Source organism: Xenopus laevis, chromosome 1S (assembly GCF_017654675.1).
Source record: "Xenopus laevis strain J_2021 chromosome 1S, Xenopus_laevis_v10.1, whole genome shotgun sequence".
Taxonomy (NCBI): domain Eukaryota; kingdom Metazoa; phylum Chordata; class Amphibia; order Anura; family Pipidae; genus Xenopus; species Xenopus laevis.
The window spans coordinates 107,975,913-107,993,835 of NC_054372.1; the positions used below are offsets into that span (position 1 = coordinate 107,975,913).

A 17,923-nucleotide genomic window follows, 5' to 3' on the forward strand; every position below is an offset into this window, starting at 1 on the left:
GATGGCATTTGGTGAATAAATGTTAATATGCGTGACCTTTAGTACTTACAGTATGCATTGACTCCTGGTTGAGCAATGTTAGACTTACCAGCAAACCTACCAGCATCCTGTACCCAGGTCAGACATTAGAAGCTGCAAATTTCAGCATGGACCAGCACTGTAAGTTTCACTTAAGTAGAATTTTGTAAACCAATACACCTCACATAAGGCTGATATAAGCATAGACAAGAAAAATACATTTGTCAAAAGGCTAGCAAGGTTAAGAGAAATGTGGGAATTGTCATGTGTAGCTGCAGTGGTTTCAGTAATCCAAAATACAGGGTTGAAGTCTAAATCTTCAACATAGTTCTTATGTGGGCAGTTATTTTAAGTATTCTGATCACATTATTAATAGTGCTGACACATTTACACAGCATTTGCAAGGCACCAAAGTGGGTAACGAAGGGTGCCCGGGACTGTGGGGAGGTGCTGGGAGCAGAGGGAACCATGGGACTGGATACATGGGATGGAAGGATTGGTTAATGGCACTATGGGAGGGCTGTTATAAAAAGGGGAAGCTGCTTACCCTCCTCCTCTTGCAACGTCATGGGCACCTGGTGCACTGTTCAGGCTGGCAGCGTGTCTGGTCTCCCCTAATGGCGGCTGATTACCCCACCCCACCCCCACCCATTTGACTGTTGCACTTAAATTGTTACACTTATTTGTTAATAAAGTTTCAATGGACTGGTTTACATATTGTTAAAAATGTGTTATATAACAAATATTATTATTGTCACAGTTGTTGGTGGGTAATTATTTTTGGTCCTTGCCATTTGGGTATGGCCAGGTTTTTTTACCTTTACATGCCCACTGCGGCTGCGGTGGCTGGCATCTGTGGTAACCTAGGCTTGGTACAACATGGCAAGGACAGGGTTATCGGTTATGGTTTTAATAAAAGCTGTGGTCGACCTCCACCAACGAAAAGCGAAAACTGAGTCTTGTGTTTTATTTAAATGTAAGTTCACAAGCCACTGCCTCCCCACAATCTTACAGAGATTATGGGGCAGATTTATCAAAAAGTGAGATTAGAGCTCGCTGCAAAATAAAAACTCAATTTCTATTCATTCCTATGGGATTTTTAGAAGTGTATTTATCAAATGGTGAACTCTAAATTTCAGTGGGTGAATTTTTCTGTGGTGAGCTCTAATCTTACATTTTCTTAAATCTGCCCCTATACAGTGTTGTCATTTACTTCAGTCCCTGGCCCTGCCCCAATTAAGTTTACAATCTACGTTCCCTATCACATTCACATGCAGTAAGGTCAATTTATCAGGAGCCAATTAACCTGCCGATATGTTTTTAAATAAGCCATTACAAAAACCTAGTTCTGGTCACACTATTTTACACCACCCAGCGTAACCCATTGAACTCACTGTGAAAAAAAAAACAGGCGCAAAAATCTTGGTAACTGTTGCAACACTCTTTATATAGATTTATTTTTTGTTTTAATTTTAATAAAATAATTCAATATCGTATTTAAACCCTGTTGCATATACAAAATGCATTACAAAATGTAATAAATACCTGTGATTTACATGGTATACCATTGCTTTAATGTGTTTTTTTTTTGCCACCTTTTTTTGTACTTTGCACTGTATGCCTTATGGGTCGGCAGAGATCTTAACACAGCTCTGTGTGGGACATTTTCCAATAAGTGTACCTATATAAATGAAATATTGGAAAGAATACACATTGGAGGTAATTTAATAAAAGTAATTTAAGTGCAAAGTTTGCACTAGGCCTAGTAACATGTAACAACCAAACAGCAATTAGCATATTACTAGTCTGCTAGCTGATACTATCTTTTCTAATACTAATTTATTCTTTACTATGGACAGGGTTATATCCTATTTGCACTATAATAAATAAGGAAAATCTTTCTGGCTATCAGCTATTAAAGAACCATTATACACTGTGCATATCACAAGGGAGTACCTATGTTGGTATAGCCTTCTGGTACTCTTTCCAGGCTATGAGAAAAACCGAGGTAGTTTAATTTCTGACCCTGTTTAACTGGCCACATTAAATTAATTTAATAGCACTTCAACTGCAATTCTAGGCCATACATACATTCTAGTTTCATTTAATGGGATTATAAACACAACCCCTTTTAGTCCTGACCCCCTGTTTTATATCATTGGCCAATAATGTTCCAGCAGATAGGTGGTAACTCTATAAACAAGATAAGAGCCATGTCGAAACTGATGAGCTGGTGGCCTGCCTAAAGTTGAGACAAAGAAATAAAGCATGGGCATAATTCACAAGTGCACACAAAATTATGGTATTCTGAAGTTTAATGTCCCTCTAAGTAGGGATGCACCGAATCCAGGATTCGGCCTTTTTCAGCAGGATTCGGATGCGGTCGAATCCTTCTGCCCAGATTCGGATTCAGTTCGGACGGGCAGAAAGATTCTGCCAATCCTGCTGGAAAAGGCAGAATCCTGACCGAATCCTGGATTCAGATTCGGTTCGGTATTCGGCCAAATCTTTCGCAAAGGATTCGGGGGTTCAGCCGAATCCAAAATAGTCGATTTCGTGCATCCGTACCTCTAGGACATATGCCTTATTGTGAACACTCAAACTCATAAATGATTTAGCTACAAACACATACTTTCCAGAAATACAATGCCCTATGATATATTTTGATTCATTATGTTCCTTTATGTGCTTCTGCCTTTCTATTTTGAGCAGTATTACAAAACAATTATCTTTATTAATAAGCTATAGCAGCAATAATGATATTATTATTTATACCTTAAGCATCAAAATCAGGTTTTGATCATTTGATATGTAGTTGGAAAAAAAACCTACCCAGCATAACCACATTTCATCCATTATTCTTTATGTTTAAAGACTGACATAATAAGCACATTTGCTATTGGAGACGTATCGAAGCCAGAAAAGTCCTTTCTTGATGGAAATGATAAAGATGTGCAAAACTCTTCATAAAACAAACCTCCGGGTCATTTAGTTTAGAAATTCATAAAGATTTGTTGAGCTGGAGGCAAGTTTCAGCAAAAGTAAAAATGTTTAGATGATGATTCTAGAAGCCTTCATGGGAGAAATTTTATTCATGTATTGATTGGAGTGCTGCAGATTGGGACCGCAATCAAGAGTAGGTGTTCAATATGTTTTGTACAATTTTGAGATACCTTGAAAAATCCTGTGGGAGCTGATTTATGAAGCCTAGTTTAAAAAAATTGCCTGAGCATGGGGAAAATCTGCTGTAGGGCAAAAAGTAAGGATTTATCATTGTTGCACATCACATTTTATACCAAGAAGGTCCCTTGATGCACTGCAAGCTTATCCATATTACTATTAACAGTAACTATCTTTGTGACTGCACATTATGTGATATGTGAAATGCACTGTTGGAAATCGACTTTAGTTTATATTTATTACTAACCAAGATATGGCTTATCTTATGCAACCTTTGCTATAGATCTGCTATAAAATGTGTAAAATGTATACGGTATACCTGTTATGAAAAAAAATATAAAGCTTGGTGTTATCTTTGTAACTATAAAAAATCAGGGGACAACCATTGTAGGACTATAACTCCCTGAAGTCACCACAAGCAGTGCTGGATTAAAACATGCTCCTTGGCACATGTTTTGTGATTTTCTTTAGACATTCTGTGCAGCCATCATAGGTGTACAAGGAAGCATAAAGGAAGGCAAACTATCTTTCATGAATTACTTTTTTGCAAGTCAAAATTTAGATAATTCTGCCCACTGATTCTGAGAGCCCCAGGCAAACAAGAGAAATAGGAGGAAAAAAAAAACAGACATAAAACATGTAATATTATTCATGACAAAATATTAGAAACACTATGGGGTGCCATTTGTCCCAAATACATTCTGTATACAAAACTATCCCTAATACACAGAATGAATGTCTCTCATGTTATATAAGTATTTGTGACCATACACAGATAAAAAAAATATACAAAAGACTTATTTCTATTAAAGAATGAAAACAAAATCTGGTTAGTGCACAAAAGGATGTCATTATATCACAAACTCCATTCTGTACAGTTTAACAAGCAATCTGTCGCACAAATGTATAACCTCCATGTAACGGACACACTTATGTGCAAAGTTACTTACAGAATGAATTATGTAAAAACAAAGTTGGACATAATATATAATAGTGTAACTAACTAGTGCTTGTCAAGCTAGATTTGACTGACAAAATAGATATCTGTGACAGAAAGCAAGATTTTATAGTACAGGATTCATTCTTTCCACAAAATGACAGTTTTGTTTCACAAAACAGATAAAATAACCATTCTGTGAAGCAACACTGTCAGTCACATTCCTGAACCAATAAGAACAAAGCTTATTGCCATATACAAACAAGATGAGAAGTGGCCAGCTCTGCTCCACATGGCTAAGGCAAAGTATCTCTCCTGCTATAGAAGGCGCCCTCTAATGTCCCCTGTGCTGCATAGTAATAAACATGAACAACCCTTTCCTAAAAGAGCTGCTGTTAAACACTACAGGTTCATAAATGGAAGTTTTTACAAATGGCTGAGAAATATAATGCTGCACTTATAATGATTGTAGAAAAAGAAAAGTATGCAAAACATAAATATGATCATTTTAGGTGATATGGCTATTCTTATTGTAGTAACCTGCTTGTGTGGCCATTTTGGTTAAGGGCATTCCTGCTGTTTTGCCATTATCTTATGACTCACTCCTGTTCCTCTTCCTGTCTCAGCTGAGAGCAATAATGGGACAGGCCACACCCACCTGCCATCTTCTATTAAATGTACCAGAAGTTACTGTGCTTGTCTGGCTGCTTCTAACTGGTTTTATCATTAGGACCTCTTGACCTTTTTTTTCTACAGGTCCCTAAAATTTGTAATGGTGGCCCTAGATTGCTATGCCTGAGGCATAGACTTGGGGAAGACAAAAAAAAGTCAGCTAAGCTTTTAAATGAGTTTATAGCAGATATGGGTGTTTCACTAAACAAATAATTTGGGTTTCATGTTTGTTACTTTTTTTTATACTGCTTTGTATCTGGGTGACAGGTCCCCTTTACATGGATATTAAAGCAACAGCAGCACTAAAAACGGAAAGTGTTTTATATAGAATTAACTATAATGTGCTGTTACCCTGTAAAAAAAAATTGTCTTTGCTTCAAAAACAGTAGCTTATATAAATATGTTGCTGTGTAGCCATGGGGCAAACATCCACGTTTATTAGGGCATAAAAGAACAGAACAAAGATCTTCCTAGTGTAAACCTGGCAGGCCCACATCAAACAAATCTGTGCCCATGTCCAAGCTGATTAAAATGAGGGTTCAGCCACACGTTGCTCCCTCATCCTGGTAGGCCCTGGGCATTTTTCCCCTTTGCCCATTTATTAAATCACCCCTAATAGATTATAATAGGTCTAGTTCTCACATAAAAAGATAAACAGAGGTCAAATTCCATTCATGCCTCTCCACAGGACTATGGAAACTCTTTCTAATATAAAATAGTGCATGTTTTGCCAACATACAGTTTATTTCTGAATGTGGATGAAGGGATACAAACTTTTAATGCTAACAAAAATATTTTCATGTTACTGGTACTTTAACACTGTTGCTCAACCATTCTTTGTAGGCCATTCTTTGTAGGTGAGCTGGGGCTTTAAGAACTTTAAGGACCCTCTACAAAATGCTGCATCAACAATGTACATTAACTAAATTTTTACAATGCTTCAATAGGACATTGCATTTCATAAGACCAGTATTATTAACCCCAGCAGATTCTAAAAGGCAGAATGGTAAAGTAGCAATAGGGCCATGTTTTATTTATAAACCTAGCAATTATTATCACAGTTAGCCAAATGTGATCCTAACTCCGATTTCATTTGTACTTTGCCTTAAGGGAAAATGAATTTCTCTTTGGAAATTGCTACCTGCACCATATGGTATAATGCTTGGAAATTTACAGATGTTGCAGAAATGTGTTTTTTTTGTGAAATCAAAGCAATGTGTAAGTTGATTCCTAGGGTTTCACTTGATGAAACTTCTGTCTACAACATTCATCAGACACTGTCACAATGAATTCATTTGCAAGAGATAAGTTACCTGTAATCACAAACTCAGAGTGATAATCTAATGAGTTAAGCATTGAGAAGACATATGTAAACATCTTACGAGGATGTTTTCCAACATCTGCTGGGTGTTAAGAAACACACAGCTCTGAGTTTTGAAAAAGACCTCTACAGAATTATAAACTATAATATCAGCCATGCTACTGTGTATCTGGAAGTACATGTAACACAGGTTTGGATCCATTATCTGGAAACCCATTATCCAGAAAAGATGCCGTCCATAGACTCTATTACAATCAAATAATCTAATTTTTTTTTTTATTTAGAAAAACGCTTTCCTTTTTCTCTGTAATAATAAAACAGTACCTTGTACTTGATCCAAACTAAGATATGATGAATCCCGACTGGAAGCAAAACCAGCCTACTGGGTTTATTAAAGGTTCTAATGATTTTCTAGTAGACTTAAGATGTGAAGATCCAAATTACAAAAAGATCCGTTATCCGGAAAACCCCATGTCCCGAGCATTCTGGATAACAGGTCCCATACTTGTACTTTGTTTTACAGATAACAAGGAATATGATAATTGGAAATCATTCAGTTGCTACAACTAGTATAATAGATCACAAGCTTGTCTGGTCCAGGGTAAGAATATTATTCAGTTTCTAAATAATTAGAAATATAATAGACAATTAATACATGTGAGTTGCTGTGCTACAAACGTAATTACATTCAATCAGTGCTACCCTTCTACTTTGGTTTTCAAGAAGTGTCCCCAATGTTCAGTTGATCTAGAGCACTTACGTGTAGCGATGAGCGAAATTTTTCACGAAGTTTCATTACAAAAGCGACAACCGTAGACTTCAATGGGTGAAAAAATTTGTTGCGCCATTTGTTGCATGTCAAAAAAAAATTTGACACCCATAGACTTTAATGCATTTCATCTCATTTATGCTGTTATGCAAATTTTTGGGGAATCTAATGGGTCACATTCGCCCATCACCACTTACATGCCATTTCTAAACTGTTAATAATAATATGGAACAGCTTTGCAAAAGGAACAGAAAAATGCAGAATGCTTGCTGCGATTATCATCTATGTTACCCTATTAATATAGAAAGATATACATAACACATAATACATTATTATTATCTATTATGTATAGCTTACTATTTTAATCGGGTAATTAAGATGATAATCACAGAAAGTAATGCTGTAATGTCAGCAAGGACAGTTATAGGATCTATCATCCAGAACATTTGTGACCTGGGGTTATCTGGATAAGGAATGTGTAAGGACTTAACCTGGTGGTCTAGTGAGGTCTAGGGACGCCTGCCTTGGGGACACCCGCAGCCCTAGCGCTTTCCTTCTTAATGCCGCTTCTCCTATGGCGTGCACGGCGAGCACTTCCTAGTTTTATGCGCCAGAGCATCATGACATCATCACGTTACGTCGCAAAGCTTGAATATTTAAAGGGGCCTTGGGCTAAAAATCATTGCCCATTGCACGACTGAGCATTGACCGGGAGCCTAGCACTAGTTCTGGATTCAGGGTGTCGATCGTGACAGAATGTTTTTCATAATTTGAATCTCCATACCTTAAATCTGCAAACCACTTTACGTTAAAGGCATTCTGTTACAGAAAAACATGTTTCTTTCAAAACCCATCAATTAATAGTGTGCTCCAACAAACATATCTATTTTTTAAAAGAGTAAACACATTTTATTTATATTTAATTTTTAAATCTGATATGGGGCTAAATATGTTTTAGTCATGTGACTTGTCACTATTACTGCTGCAATTTGTAGTGATATAACCCCTCTCCTTAACCCCAGCAGCCAATCAACAGAACAATGGAACGCTCTCTATCACAAGATAACAGCTCCCTGGTAGATATGAGAACAGCACTCAATAGCAAAAATCCAAGTCCAACTGCAGCTCCTCCAGTTACATTAGCTTATCTGAAAGCAGTTCCATTGTGAAGCACTGGCTCTTTCTGAAAGCACAGGATCAAGCACAATGGCCTATGATGGCTGCCTTGACACCAATATTATGGCTAAAAAAATACATTTGTTGGTTCAGGAATGCATTTTTATATGGTAGATTGACTTATTTGTAATGTCAAAAGTGTAATTTGTAAATAAAAACTACAACATAAAAATCATTGAAGTCCTATTAAATATCTACAATAGAATTGTTTTGCCATCAATATGGATTCCTGAAGCTTAGTTAGGCTCAATGTACTGTTTTATTATTATAAAAATGTAATTATTTGCTTAAAATAGACTCTATGGAAGATGGCCTTCCTGTAATTTAGAGCTTTTTGGGTTGCAGGTTTGTTTTAGAGGTATTATATTTAATGGGTCTTAGTTTTAATATGAGTTAAATTAAGTTGGATCTTTTTGTTCTCCTATTTTTACCTCTTCTATACCATTATGTAAAAGAGCACAAAGTGAAGCAAAGTAAAAGAAGGAAAAGGGCTCTGATCTATAAATTCTTCAGTAAGACACTTTGTTAAACAAAAGTATCTGAATCTTAGTAACCACTTGAGAACCAGGTTTTAAACATAGAAAGCCAAAGAATACAGCATGTCAACCTGCATTTAGGAAGCATGGAATGTGGTATTCTAGAACCTATTACTCTTATAAGTTTGTCTCTGTAATCAGAGTTTAAAGTTTTGCAGCACAGCCCATATTTATTTTGAGTGATACGATGTAAAACAGCCATGTGATGTAGAACACACAAGAGTAAATATAGCATGCATAGCATGGTCTTTCAGAGCAAATTATAATAATTTCTCCATATGGTTGGATTATTGAAGCCATACAAAATCCTTTAAAGCCCATGACAGACTGTGCAACCTGACTTGTTCAGTTAAAATTGCCTGGTATCCAATAGGACTTTCACTAGCAGATATCAACTATGCAAAACAGACCATGCTAAAACGTCTGTCTCTGCCATTTTTATGAAAATGTTTGTCCCTTACCAGATCACCAAAACCTATTTATTTTTCCAAATTACAGCTTCTTCTTAAAACAAAATTCGGCATTAACAGATTCACTCAATAACACGTATATTGCTTTGAGGATGACAAATTAATAGAAAGATGAGTAGCAATTCCTTTTAAATTACAAAACAAAAACATTTCTCTTGGGTCAATTTTTGGTTTAGTTTGCTTTTAGTGGGCTAAATTGGATAATAATTGTTTGGTTTATTGAAACATAATTGCTTAATTACTATAAGTGATTAGGCGTACAGTTCAATTCTTATATCTTCTGTTTATCATGTTATTAAAAAGAAAGTTATTAAGCAAATGGCATTTGGGGCACTAACAAATGAGAAATAATTTTTTCTCCACAGCTGTGATTCTCCAAACTGGCATCATGTGACAAATACAATGAAATATGCTGCAGCCTCTTGGGAAATAATTTCTTTAATATAAATAATGAGTAATCAAGAATAATTATGGAATTATCAGGTCAACAATATAAAGTGGTGATACTTTTGCATGCCTGAAAATGCTGAATTTGTATTCATATTTGAGTACATTTACAGAGCCTTTTAGTATCTTCATATGGTATAAACTGTAATAGAATTTATAGTTAAGGAATAATGGAAACACCCTCACTCAATCTGTGAACTTGATGTCACTCTGCTTATAGGCTAGATATGTATATGTACAGTTAACTTGTTTTCAGTTGTTTTTTCCCATTGATTGTAGTATCAAATTCCTTGCTACAGTTGCTCATCTGTCCCAGCTGATTTCTTTTTTCATACTGCTATCCCTTCAACCAGTTTGGTGTGAGCTATATATATTTACTGTGCTTCATTTATTTATTTGAATGTGTATGTGTGTGCATGGGTTTGTGCAACTGAATAAGCTTGGGGTTGCAGGAATTGCTACTGCAGTGCTATTGTAGACAACTATACTGTGATATTTGACTGGTCAGCATTCTGTAGTTCCAGCAAGTGAGCTAAACATGGGAAAAACAAGCTAAGACTATTGGTAAATGGTTCCATGATGCATAGTTGCTAGTACACATAGATGGGGATCAAAGGCTAAAATTTGCACTGGGACACCAGGGTCAGCAGTTATGGTACTACTTCCTACATAAAAAAGGACTTAATGTCCTTCTACACTACCTGATACAACTCTGTATCCACTTACTCTTAAAGGGGGTTGATGACTGCTGTCCACTGAAATTGCTGAGTTGCGTTTCTACACATAGGTCTGAGAAATTCTGGACATATTTCAAATTGTTGGACTAATTGTTACTTACAATATATCACATATAACATGGGGAAACAAAATAAATTAGATAATATGAAATGAGAAGGTCTTCATGTCCATGTGTCAAGCACACCAGCTTCAGACATTGGTGTATAGATAGAAACTGACCTGTAAGTCTTAGGACTGATATTGCCCTAAACACAAACAGTGGGAAGTATGATTGTTGAAGAGACTGCACAAGTCATTTATTGCAATATATATATATATATATATATATATATATATATATATATATATATATATATATATATATATATATATATTTGTGTCCCAATGGTGTATTTTTTCTTTCTAGGATTCCTACTGTCGATACATATATGTAACAATAAATAACATATCGACCTTGCATTTCTAGTATGCAGATGCTGTGCAACAGCCTTTACAAAGATATAAATTGGCTACCATACACTCACCAAAAACAATACAAAACTTTGCGTTATAAGTTTTTAGCGTGTATTTGGGCAACTTATTTATGTATGTTGAAAGGAGAGATAAACCTTTTTCTTAATATTATAGCCCAAAATATTTTATACATTTTGTATATACAATAGCTTTTCCCCTTCTTACTTTTTATATTGCTTTTTCTTGCCTTTGTAAATTACTACTAATTAAATCATTTTTCTAGTACGATATTTTTAAATCCTGTATGCCTAATTGATCTCACAATATCTAATTGTTTAGGACAAGAATCCAGCCTCAAATCCTTATGCATACTGATATTGAAGATCAATAGTGCTACACATTGGATATGTCATTTTTATACTAAATGTGTTTCTGAAAAAAAATATGTACAGTCCATAGGGAAATTACCACTACCACCTGTTACATTATCTAGCTCTGCAAGAAGACAAATGCATTTATTATGTATATTTTCCTCTGTCTTTTTTGTGTTGGAGATATTGACAGAAACCCAATGCCTTACTTTTTTTTTAGTGATATAGAGCTAACATTTGTACTGAATGCTGAATGAGCAATGATATAATAACAGTGCTGTATTCTCAATATGCAAACCCACATTTTAAATTAAGAGAAATTCTAGATTTTTTTAAATAGAAATATTCAGTTTTGCCCAAGAAATTTTGAGGTTTTGACTATGTTAGTGGTGAGCTGGTTGTCAGTATTCTTGTGCAAGGAAGTTATAGGTCTTACTTCTGTTTTCTTATTTTATACTAGTGTAGCACACCAGTGGGTGGGCCTGAGATGTGTGGAAATAGTTTTACTTGCTGCCAGTGTATCCCGGCCACCCTGAGGCTATGGGCAACTCCCAGCAGTGTGTAGTGGCCCCTTTACACACCTTACTCTCAGGTGAATCCTGTGTGTCTCTCTTGATGCACAGAACAGCCAGGATAAAAGTGACAACAGTTCAGGGGGTTGCTTCAAACAATAACTTTTTTATTGGACAAATGGCAGTGGATCTGTCTCACAGCAGTCAGTGCAAAAAGTGGAAATACTTCACACTTGGGGGAATTTCACTTAAGGGCGAATTTTCGCCTGCACAGGCTTCACCACACTTTGCTCCAATTCGTCCGGTACTAATTCGCTACCACTACGCTAAAGGTGGCCATACATGGAGAGATCCGCTCGTTTGGCGATGTCGCCAAACGAGCGGATCTCCCTCCGATATGCCCACCTTGAGGTGGGCAATATCGGGCTGATCCGATCGTGGGCCCTAGGGCCCAACGATCGGATCCTAACGATGCCCAAACGGGCGGTCGGATCGCGGGACCGCATCAACGAATAGATGCGGCCGCGATCCGACGGGATTTTCTGTCCCATCCGATCGAGATCTGGCCGACTTTCGGCCAGATCTCGATCGGTGAAGCCCGTCGCGGGGCCCCATACACGGGCCAATAAGCTGCCGACACGGTCTGTCGGCAGCTTTTATCGGCCCGTGTATGGCCACCTTAAGTCACTAAAATCTGAAGTTATGGTTTGGCAGCCAAACGCTGGCAAAATTTCGCTAGTGTAAATTTGTCAGCGCAAGCATTTCAAAGAGAATTTTCACTAACATTCATTTCTGCATAGCGATACTTCGTTAGTACACTTGCACTTAGGTCAATTAGAATAAAGCGGGTACATATAAGTCATACTGTATATATGTCTTTATCAGTGATGTTGGAAAAATTGCTTGAAGTGGCCACTTATAATTGAAAATATTCAAGGAAACAAAAAAGTACTGTACTAGACATGAGCCCACCCTAAAACAAATGTGGCATGCCCCTCAAATGGTTAAAAAAAGCTATAACAAAAACTTTTAACCGTTACAAATATAATCCCACTTTAAAATATGAAAAAACGCCAGTGTTTTTTTAATAATTTGTTTATAACTTCTTGGGATGCAGGATATGATGTCACTGACATAAGATTGAGGAGGATGTAGCTTCATCTTATCTGTTCGGCATGTCTAAGCTGGAGAAGGAAACGCTGGCAAAAGGAAAATTTGCACTTTAGTGAATTTACGGAGTAACAATCGTTTTAATGAAAATTCACTTGCGAAAGAGAGCAAAACTTCGTTAGCGATGTACTCTTTGGCTAGCGAACTATCCTCTACGCCTGTTGGCAAATTGGCAATGTCCCTGTGGATGGGATTTCTGTCTAATTTTCGCCAGCGACACCCACTTCTGCCCCTTGGTATACTTAGTAGTAGTAACTCAGATAAATCAGTCTCAGGGGTGTCTTGGTGATTTCCCCCAGCACTAGGGATCCCACGGGGGTATCTTGCTCCTTGGCACTTTCCTTGCTCCTCTGCACACCCACCTGTGTCCCTGTCTGGTGACTTGATCAGCACAAGGTTGCGAACCTCAACTACTCTTCTTGTTGGAGTCAGAAAGCTATTCGCTAAATACATTGCCTCCTAGAGTGACTATGGGATCCAGGCCATGAGCACGTGTGTGCTGCCTTTCAAACATTTTAAACACTGCCACCTACTGGGCACAATTTTAACTGCAATGAACCTAGGAAAAGGGACTTAGCTACCTGGGTGAATCAGAGGACCACTTAGGTGTCCAAATACAGGGGAAACTACCTGAGTAAAACATATCTACAGGGTATACCTCTAAATTAATATTTTTCATGTGTATTCCTTATTTTTAAAATATTTTAGAAATGTATCTTATGAGATCTTGGTCCTATCAGCCTTAGTTTTATTAATGTCTCTTCCTAAGAGTCAAGTTACATTTCTTCTTCTCTGTATAGATTTTGTCATTTCATAGATCTATTCACTTGGCAGTAATAGGTGGACTACAAAAACACTGTAATTCACTGGATTCAAAATTATATGACCTTCAGGGAGGCTGCACAAGAAATAACTACAGAAAAGATAACTACAAAATTAACAGCATTCAGGTGGGTAGAGGCAATAGTGGCAGGTATGAGAACAGCCAAGCTGCCACTTCCAACTTGTTGCCCTTGTCAAAAGCACAAAACCAAGGGGAATGGCATTTAAATGCAAAGGAGAGATATGCTTTTTCACAGTACATTTTAGCTGGACACAACTTTGCTATTTATAACATAAAAATATAAATTTGGTGATTCAGAGCCAAGTGAACATTTATCTGTTACAGTAGACATGCCTGCTGTCATCTGAAAACAGCCACAACGGAATCCCGCTAGAGTTCAGACATGGGATTCAAAACTGCAGCCAAAACACACTGATTCTGCCATATGTTTTTCAGCAAGTCTTGCTGAGATGATAGAGTTATAGCCCAGGGCAAGATCCGAACATGACCTAAACCAGTGAGCAATGTGAAATGTAGAACTTCAATTGAGTTAATGTAGCAGCTTCTCTGTATATATACAGAGAATGTCAGCAGTCTGATCATATTTTTTTTTAGGTTACCAATAGAGCTTTGTTGATTTTATTACTAAATCCTCTACTGAAGACAATAGTGCTCCTGTATTCAGGACAGTGCTTGAAGCAAGGCCTTTGATAGTAATACAATGTTCCTGACTAAAGACATGATCAGCAATAGCATAGCAAGAAAAAAAAAAATTAAATACAGACTGGGAAATTGAAAGATGAAAGATGAAAGGGTGCAATACATCCTGCACTACAAATAAAAAATATTTTCAATGCATTATTATGACTTCACAATTTTGTCTCCTTTGCAAACGTCCCACAACTACCCCTTTTTCTAATGGGCTGATTTACAATCTAGGTGCTAAATTGCACCAGTGCAGTTACCAACAGCAACCAACCAGATCTTTGCATTCATTTTCAAACTTGTAGTAGATTGTTTAAATCCAAATGCTATTGAGTCAATAAGCAAAATGCCCTAAATTGGAAAAGATGAAGGTGGATGGTGAAGGTGGGCAATCTTAGCATAGATTATTGTTGCCATCTGTCACAAAATCAGGGAATAGGGAGGAAGGGGTCATGGAGATAAATGAAGAAGCAGGTATAAAGGAGAACAAATCCTCCAATAATAAAAATTCCTACCCACTACCCTACATAGTCCCCCCTCCCTGCTTAGGTGATTACCCCTGAAAGTGTCCCTAATTCATTACTCACATATAGGTGCAGAGTAAGCACAGTGGAGCTCCTGGGCGCCATCTTCCGGCTCTTCTGTATTCTTCGGGAAGTGAATGCAGTATTGGTGCATACGCAGTTGCAGCAGTCTTCCAGTTCGTAGCAACAGCGCATGCTCCAAGGGAAGGAAGAGGACCCAAAGAATAAGGCCAGAAGATGAACTCCGCTACTCTTACTCTGCACCTATACGTGAATAATGACCACTTTCAGAGGTAATCACCTTTGCAGGGGGAAGCAGGGAGGGGGGACTATGTAGGGTAGGAGGTAGGGAGTTTTATTATTGGGGGAGTTCTCCTTTAACGGAAAGAGGGCAGATCAGTCAGGAAGGAAGACACTGGTAATAATAATACTGGATTCAAGTAAAAAGATAAAAGAGGTGACTAACAATCCTAAACAATGTACAGTGCAACCCATGGTGTGCAGTTGGTTTAAACTTGTGATTGAACATCTTTTTTTCTAATTATGAAAAAATCTGAATGTAAAAAACTTGATCGAATGCAATTGTGCAAATTGACTTCTACATGAACTCGCCAACTTTTAGATGTCAACTTTTTTACATTTGTTTTTTTTTTTTTTTTTTGCTTAAAGGGGACTTGTTATCCTAAGAAATATTTCCAAATTCTTTTCTATCATGTTAGTTGAGCAAAATAAGCTACATTCATTATTTGAATTTTGTTTCCTTCAGGCTTGGAATTACACAATCACAGATAGCAAGCAGATGCCATTTTGTGGACACTGTTATTGAGACAAATTGTGTTTCACCCCAAAATCTTGTGTAACACCAAATTGGGGTACCTAATGCCCATGCACAGTGCCCCAACAAGTGTGAGGAGGGAAGGGGGAATGTGAGGAGAGCAGTGACATCCAGGGATTGCTGAATGGAAAGTGAAAGTGATTGACTGCTCCATCACTATGCCTCAGGCATAGAGGCGGGGCGGGTAATATTAATTGACAGCTCAGATATTTAAACACCTTTATAACAAGTATGGATGTTTTAATGAAGAAAAGAATTTAGGATCCATGTGTAATTTGCAAATCAGTGTAGATGACAGGTCTGCTTTAATAAATACCAGACATTTGAGTTTTTGAATTATAATTTGATTGTGAGTTCTTATGCAAAAAAAATTTGAATTGTGGCAAAAATTCAAATATGAACCTTGATAAATCATCCCCTTAATGTATTATCATATATTTAAGTGAACTTGTCTGAGCTGTGAGCCTGTGAAACTAATTTTAGGCATCATATTCAGTTTGGTGGTTTTTTAACTTGAACTATAAAAGTAGTAATTAAAATGGGATTATAACATGTATTTATAGACTGAACTTTAAACTTTAGCTTATTCTATGTTAACAGCACACATTATGACAATAATTTCTGTTGCATATGTTTACCTTGTACCTTCAAAACTTTTTTCAGTTCAGTTGGTTTCAGATAGTTCACCACATACCACTAGATCAGAAAGCAAAATACATGTAAATGTTTATTTTTTTGTGAATCCTGGGTCATAGCTAGTGTGGTCTTACTCCTTTATGGAGCAGTACCAGGGTACTTGCCAGTACCGGTTATCACAGTAGCTCTTTTGGAACCCAGGATATTGTATCAGAGGGCTGACAAGGAACCTGCACACTTCAAAGTTATAACATAAACGAAGTACAGATAAGGGTCAGGGGAAAATGTAGTCAGGAACAGGTTAAGCTCAGGGTGGGTGTCAATAATCATGGTCAAGTACATAATAAACAATATAACAAGTCTTAAAAGGCACCTGTTGCCAGAATATATTATCCCCAACCAAAGGTGCGGGCTAATAGAGCCTGCACTCCAGTTGGGGGTAACTAGATTTTTCTTTTTTATAAATTGCCCTTTGCCAGTGCTTGGACACTCGCACTCGAGAAAGCTCCCAGTGCGAGCAGCCATGCCAGTCAGAGCGCATGGGCATAAAACACTTCTGATGTCCCATGCATAATGAGCAAGTTGCAGCACTCATTATGTACATACGTGCCGGAGCATGGCCCCTTGAATGCAGTGCAGGTGACCTATGGCAGGGGGTATTAGAAAAGAAACAAACTACAGTTACCCTCTATAAGGCTGCACCTTTGGTAGCATAGCAGGCATGGGACAGGCAAAGTAGATAGGCAGGCTTGGGTCCAGTTGCCAGTCAGTGCGTCCAGGTTGGGCATTAATCTGCCCAGATGGATCAACCCTGAACTCTAGCATGTGGCCAGAACCTAATCCCTCATGCAACAGGGTTTCAAGTAGACACACGAGGTGATTGGGAGCAATAATCCAGGATCCAGGACCACAATTTCTCCTAGGGCCATGGACTTCCAGATAAACCTCTAGTATAATGCCTTGGATCTTTTAGAACTCTTACACATGAGAATTTTTAACATGTGTCCATTGCTTGAGCTCAGATAAAATTGCACATCCACTTTACCAGCACTCCCCTTATTATAGTTCCCATAGAGCAAATGCATCAGTCATTTTTTCTCCTGCACGCCCATATGAATGAATGAAGCAACCCCATGGGAATGCAAGGTTTAACTTTTAATCAGCTGAGGCTCCAATTTTTTTGCAATCCAGGGTTCAGTAATAACATAATTAAACTAAATTTAAGGTACTTATACAGATTTTTTAATTATTATGTATACTTCAAACTTCAGTACTGTTTCTAGAATGCATGGTCATTTTTATTTGAAAATAAAAATGTTATGGCTTTTGGGTGCAGTTCATGACTAAGGTTACATTGAACACAAGACTTGGTGGAGTTTTGTTTAGGCTAATTCATCGAGCCGGGGAATGACTTGTCTTTGGTCTAAGGCGCCATGGATTAATAAAGACTTTTTAATCTTGGATAAGATGCTGTTTCTTGCTGTATGGAGTTTTGTTTAGGTACAGATGCACTAATCACTAACAGATTGCATTTACAGGATAACAATAAATATATGTAGATATGGTGCCTGTATCATATTTATATTCATTATTTAGATAAGTCTGAAATAAATAGTAGCTATTTTTATTC

General features: G+C 37.3%; 1 pseudogene; it reads left to right on the plus strand.

Annotated features, from left to right (window-relative positions):
• The first annotated feature begins 11,778 nt into the window (after positions 1–11,778).
• The window catches only part of LOC108704809, a 136,542-nt pseudogene continuing 130,397 nt past the window's right edge, over positions 11,779–17,923 (plus strand).